Genomic DNA, 6000 nt, shown 5'->3' on the forward strand with positions numbered 1-6000 from the left:
GGACTAGTCACGAATGACCCAAGAGCGTTAAAGTGACTATAATAATAATGAAGTAATGAAATTGGGTTGTTAGCGGAATGCTAAATAAAACAGCAAAAAGGGTTATCTTCCATTTAATTCCACTTAATTTTGGTATCCATGACAGATACGTATTTCGACTACAATGTGCAGTCTTCATCAGTGTCATTCCCACTAAAGAACTTATCAATTAGTCCCACTAAAGAACTTATTTATTAGTTAGGTAGGTTCCGATTCAACACATTGTAGTTTCATTTTTATACCTATGATCTTGACTTTTTTACCTAGGGGATGAGTACTTAAGGGGGTTAGATTTTGATAAGTTCTTTAGTGGGAATGACACTGATGAAGACTGCACATTGTAGTCGAAATACGTATCTGTCATGGATACCAAAATTAAGTGGAATTAAATGGAAGATAACCCTTTTTGCTGTTTTATAATAATAATAATAAAAAAAAAATGTTGGCCTGAATGTTAGTTTACTTAGAGTTTTTATTTAGATTTTTTATATACTTAAAAAAAAATCAAAATTTCAATGTAGAGGAATATTTATATTTTTTAATTTAGAGAAATCGAAAACTTTACAGGATTGAAAACAATAAATTGAGCCTTGGAAAATTAGCAAGGCCTTTGAATCTAGACAACCACTTACTTTAAAGGCATCTGATAATTTTTAGCATTTTTTAAAGTACCTGAATTTCTTTAGAATTCTAAATTGCTCTAGAAATTCTGAATTTTAAGGTAATTCTGGAAATAGTTTACAGGGAAGTGTGAGGGGAATTCTTTGCGAAACCAAAGAAGAATTTCAAGCTAATTCTGAGTAGAGTTCCATCCGTCTTTGTAAGCTTCGTGGTGAGGGTTCGATTCCCACTCAAGCTAGTGGAACTTTTCGCAACCTGAAAATTTCCCTACTGGTCTACTGGGTGTAATGTGTTGTCAGTTTCCTAGTGTTAAGTTTTCAATTTGTGCAGCCTCTGGTTGAAGACAGTGTCAGTTGTCTTTTAAAAACTCTGATGACACTTGCACGGAGATTTTGTGAAGAATTGAAATAGAATTCGGAAGAAAAACCAAAGAAAATTCTTAAGATGAAATTTAAGGAGTATGCTGATACGAATCGTGAGAATAATTTCAATGGAATTCTGTACAATGTTTCGAAGGAGATTCATTTTTATAACATTTAAGAAATTTAATCAGAATTATGCCAACAGAACATCTGGCAATTTCTGGGAGACTTTCAATGCCATTTTGGCAAAGTATTTGAGTAATTAGCAAATACTGAAGAGGATTTCAAAACAATTCTGACCTTAACTACAAAACAACTCAAAGTGAATTATTGGATAAGTCTGAGAATAGTGTGATGGCCATTCTGAAGAGTGTAGCAAGTAAATTATTAAGAATATTCTAAGGGAATTTCATACAGAAATATGAAAACAAAATTATGCCAATTTTTGGAAACTATTACCAGTTTGAGGGAATTGTGGAATCGAAGAGATTACAAGAAATAATGCTAAGAACTCTTCAAATGTTCCTGAAAAAGTTTGGATATAATCAAGATTATTTTAGGGAAATCCAGAAAAGAAGTATGATGGAATTCTAGGATGATTCGAATGGAACTCTAAAAACAGGACGAAGATATCATGTAAAGTGTTCCAAGTAAATTCAGACTAACTATATAAATTCCGCTTTCAGACTTCTAGTTTAGTTTTATAATGAAATTATGCAAATGTAGTTTAGGTAAACTATGTGTGAGTACCACTTACATCATGTTACTCACAAACAAGTTTACCTAAACTACTATGATTCTCACTGCAGCCTGGTGAATTTTACTTTAAAATAAAATTGCCGGCTGCCTACTATTATGTCAAGAATTACTTTGAATAAATTCCAGATGATCATACTGACCGATTTTTACGGAAGATTGGCATATCACTTTGATTTCTATAGCATTATGTTAAAAACAGGATTTTTGTAGCCTTGCAGATTTTTCCAGATTGTATATACTAACTGATCCAGATTGTTCTGAAAATGACCTGGCAACGCTGGTGGTGACAAAAGTTGGAAATTTTGCATAAACTGTTATCCGCTAGTTGTTAAAAGAGGACAGTGCAGTCAATAATCCTAGTAATCCCTTTCACAGACTTCAGAATAGAGTACCGGACACTATGCATTTAGATTATCATCCGCAGTCCCTCCTTTATTGCATACTCGGCATCAGTGTTGCCAGTATTCCCGAGTTATGTGGAATTTCCAGATGTTCAGTCGTTCTACCAAATACACAGACATATCACGTTTATAATCAGATTTTCTCAGATTTTTGAAGCATGTTGCTTTAAAAATATCACTAGGCTGGTAAATGGCGTTGGTGCAAGCCAACCGTAAAGCTCAAAAATTACAGAAAGCTAGCAATGTAAATACGGACCTGAACAATCAGCATACACCCAGACAACGAATACGGACTAGGGATTGGAAACTCGGAACATGGAACTGTAAGTCGCTCAATTTCTTGGGAAGTAACCGCATTCTTTCCGGCTTATTGAGGGTCCGCAAGTTTGATATTGTAGCGCTGCAGGAGGTTTGCTGGAAGGATGCCCGAGCAAAGTCTGAGATCAAATTGAAATCTAAATTTGAAGTTGTGATTTCGCTGATAATGATTGCTCAGGTTGTTGTCGTATTGGTCGTTTTAACGGTTAAAATATCAAAATTGAGAGCAAACATATATTCCTGTGACATTACATAGAAAACTATTTCTGCTATCAGTGAGAGCAAACTGAAAACCAAATTTGCTATCCATTTTTCCTGTTGATAACGAAACAAGTATTCAATTTGATGTAATGCTAAGGTAATGAAAACAAACTTGTAACAACATATTTTTAAAGAGCAAATGCACAGCAAAATGAAATCTAAATTTGGTATCAAATTTGTCAATGTGTAAACTAAAATCAAATTATGATTTCAGTTTGATGTTGATATCAAAACTTGATTTCAATTTGCTGTCATTTTGATGCTGGACTTTGCTCGGGTGGGGTATCGGAGCGGAACTTATCAAAATGGGCCCGGAAAAGTTGGCAACTTGTCTGCACCGACTGATAGTCAGGATCTGGAACAAAGAACAGCTACCGGAGGAGGGACTAATATTCCCAATATACAAGAAGGGTGACAAGTTAGAATGTGAGAACTACCGAGTGATCACCATTCTAAACGCAGTCTACAAAGTGTTTTCCCAGATCATCTGGGACCGCCGTCTATCACCGCTCGCAAGTAGATTTGTGGGAAGTTATCAAGCCGGTTTTGTGGACGGGCGATCAACAACAGACCAAATCTTCACGTTGCGGCAGATCCTCCAAAAATGTCGCGAATGTCAAGTTCCTATACACCACCTATTCAACGATTTTAAAGCAGCTTACGATACTATTGACCGTGAACATAAAACTAAACTGAGGGGAAACTGACGAGACTGATTAAGGCTACGATGGATGGTAAACAGTGCTACGTGAAGATATCGGGTGCGCTATCCGACCCGTTTGAAACACGCAAAGGACTTAGACAAGGTGAAGGACTTTCCTGTCTCCTGTTTAACATTGCGCTAGAAGGTGTTATGAAACGTGCGGGCTTTAACATGCGAAGCACGATCTTCAATAAGTCCAGCCAGTTCATCTGCTTTGCTGACGACGAGGACGTTTCAGGCGGTGGCGGAAGAGTACACCAGGCTGAAACGTGAAGCAGAAAAGGTTGGATTAAAGGTGAATACGTCGAAAACAAAGTACAATAGGGCTCGCATTGGAAGAAGTGTGACAATAGACAGAGATGAGTTCGAGATGGTGGATGAATTTGTGTACCTCGGATCACTGGTGACGTCAAATATCAACTGCATTGCAGAAATTCGGAGACGCATAATTACCGGAAGTCGTGCCTACTACGGACTCCACAAGACCCTAAGGTCGGGTAAACTTCATCTCCGCACTAAGTGTACCATGTACAAGACGCTGATAAGACCGGTAGTACTCTACGGGCATGGGACATGGACGATGCTCGACGAGGACCTGCGAGCACTGGGAGTTTTCGTACGATACGTGCTTAGGACCATCTTTTATGGGGTATAAGAAAACGGTGTTTTGAGGAGAAGAATGAACCACGAACTGGCGCAACTCTATGATGAACCCAGAATCCAGAAAGTCGCTAAAGCTGGAAGGGTACAATGGGCGTTGTAAGAATGCACCAAATAACAAACAATGCTGGGATTGGGAGGGACCATCAGGGCACCCGATTGAAGCGATTTGGATGGGGAGAGTGGGAATGCCAACTCCCTGTTGATAACATTTCGCTGTTCTCCCCACTCATTGGGGCATCTTCCTGTTTGGGAGTTCGTCTTTTTGACCAATTGTGCGATCTTGTTGCTGGAAGGAGATTCTTTACTGTCCCGTAGATGCGTATAGGTGGCTTTGTCTATCGATCCACCCAATTCGTTTTTTGGTCCTTCCTACAGCGACATGCTGAGGACAATCAAAGGTTATTAAGTTTGATCAAGACAAACAGAGAAGAGAGTGGTAAACCACTATCATGCATCATCACCTACAGAAATCGGAAAATTGTTCAGGATTGAGAGCAATAAATTGAGAGTTGGAAGGAAATGCTATACTAATATGTATTAATAGAAAGCGTTAGTGCGATGATTTATTAGCTAGAGCAAGTGCTGAAGATTGATAGTTCCGTTAGAGTACCGCAGTGTGTAAATTGAGCGAAGGGCCATTAATGTGACCAATCAAACACAAACATTAATACCAATCAAATGCGCACTCCTTTACCTAGCTCACACTTGATGGGTGAAGGGTTTTGAGGTATTTCCTGAAATCCACAGGCAAAAGAGTGTGTGGCTGTGGAATAGTTCTAGCGATGTTTATCACTACCTAAAGCCCCGCTGTGAGAACTTAGACCAGGATTTTTAGGAAAATTTCGGAAATTTTAGGGAAGCTCCAATAAGTTTCATAAATTACTGAGAACATCAGAGAAGTGTAGGAAGCCTTAGAAAAAATTCGGAATCCTCACTGAAGATTCAGAAAACGTCAGGAAGTTTTGAGATCTTTAGGAAAGTTTTATTAATACCCAGGAACATCATCAGAAGAGTAGTGAGAACGTCAGTAAAGGTTATAGATCTTCAAAAGGGTTCCCAAAAACTGTAGGAAGAAGTTCCGAGTAACTAAAGAAAATAACGAGGATTTCTGGGAAGTTTCATTGATAGAATACGGATAATAAGGAAACTTCTGTAAATTTTGGACACATAAGCTTCAATTTCAAGGTGGATTCATCAGCTTCAAGGAAATCGCAGTTATTTTTATGGAGTTCAATGATATATATAAAAAAAAATCTTCAGAGATGTCAATAAATCATCTGAGAAGTCTTCAGAACTTTAATAGAATTGTGCAAACTTTGATGAAAGCTAGCTTTTACAGATTTCCAGGGAAACTCAGAGGGTAGTCTCAAAAACTTCAGGAAAGAACCAACTTTCAGGGAAGTTTAAAGATCTGTAGATTTTAGGAGAGCATAATATCATAGAGGTAACTCTAAGACCACTGGGTCCCGAAGAAAATCATTATTATTTTTGGCTCACTCAGTACCAGAACAACGGTTCCAAGCAGTCCCAAGCTATTTCACTCACCCCTGCATGTTCTGCATGAATCCACACACCCCTGATGTTATCTGTCAAACTTTCATAGCGAATCAAAACAAACATAGTGTAGTAATAGAATTTCAACTAGAATAGGGTACGTTAATCGTTTGCTTGGGACCAATAGGCTACTAAAGTGGTGAGCCAATTTAAAATCGTTAGTTTTGTATTGATTGTTGATAATATCCTTAGCAGCACACTTGTGACTGAACAGTTGTGGTTATTTGTATGTAATTTATTTCAGTTACAATCAAGTTGCAGGAACTTATTATGATTAAATGGTACTAAGATCTGTAAATTTTTAAATTTTATAAATTCA

Source organism: Ochlerotatus camptorhynchus, unplaced genomic scaffold (genome assembly GCF_037179485.1).
Source record: "Ochlerotatus camptorhynchus isolate MF236.1 unplaced genomic scaffold, CSIRO-AGI_Acam_v1.1 ptg000023l, whole genome shotgun sequence".
In the NCBI taxonomy this organism is placed as follows: Eukaryota; Metazoa; Arthropoda; class Insecta; order Diptera; family Culicidae; genus Ochlerotatus; species Ochlerotatus camptorhynchus.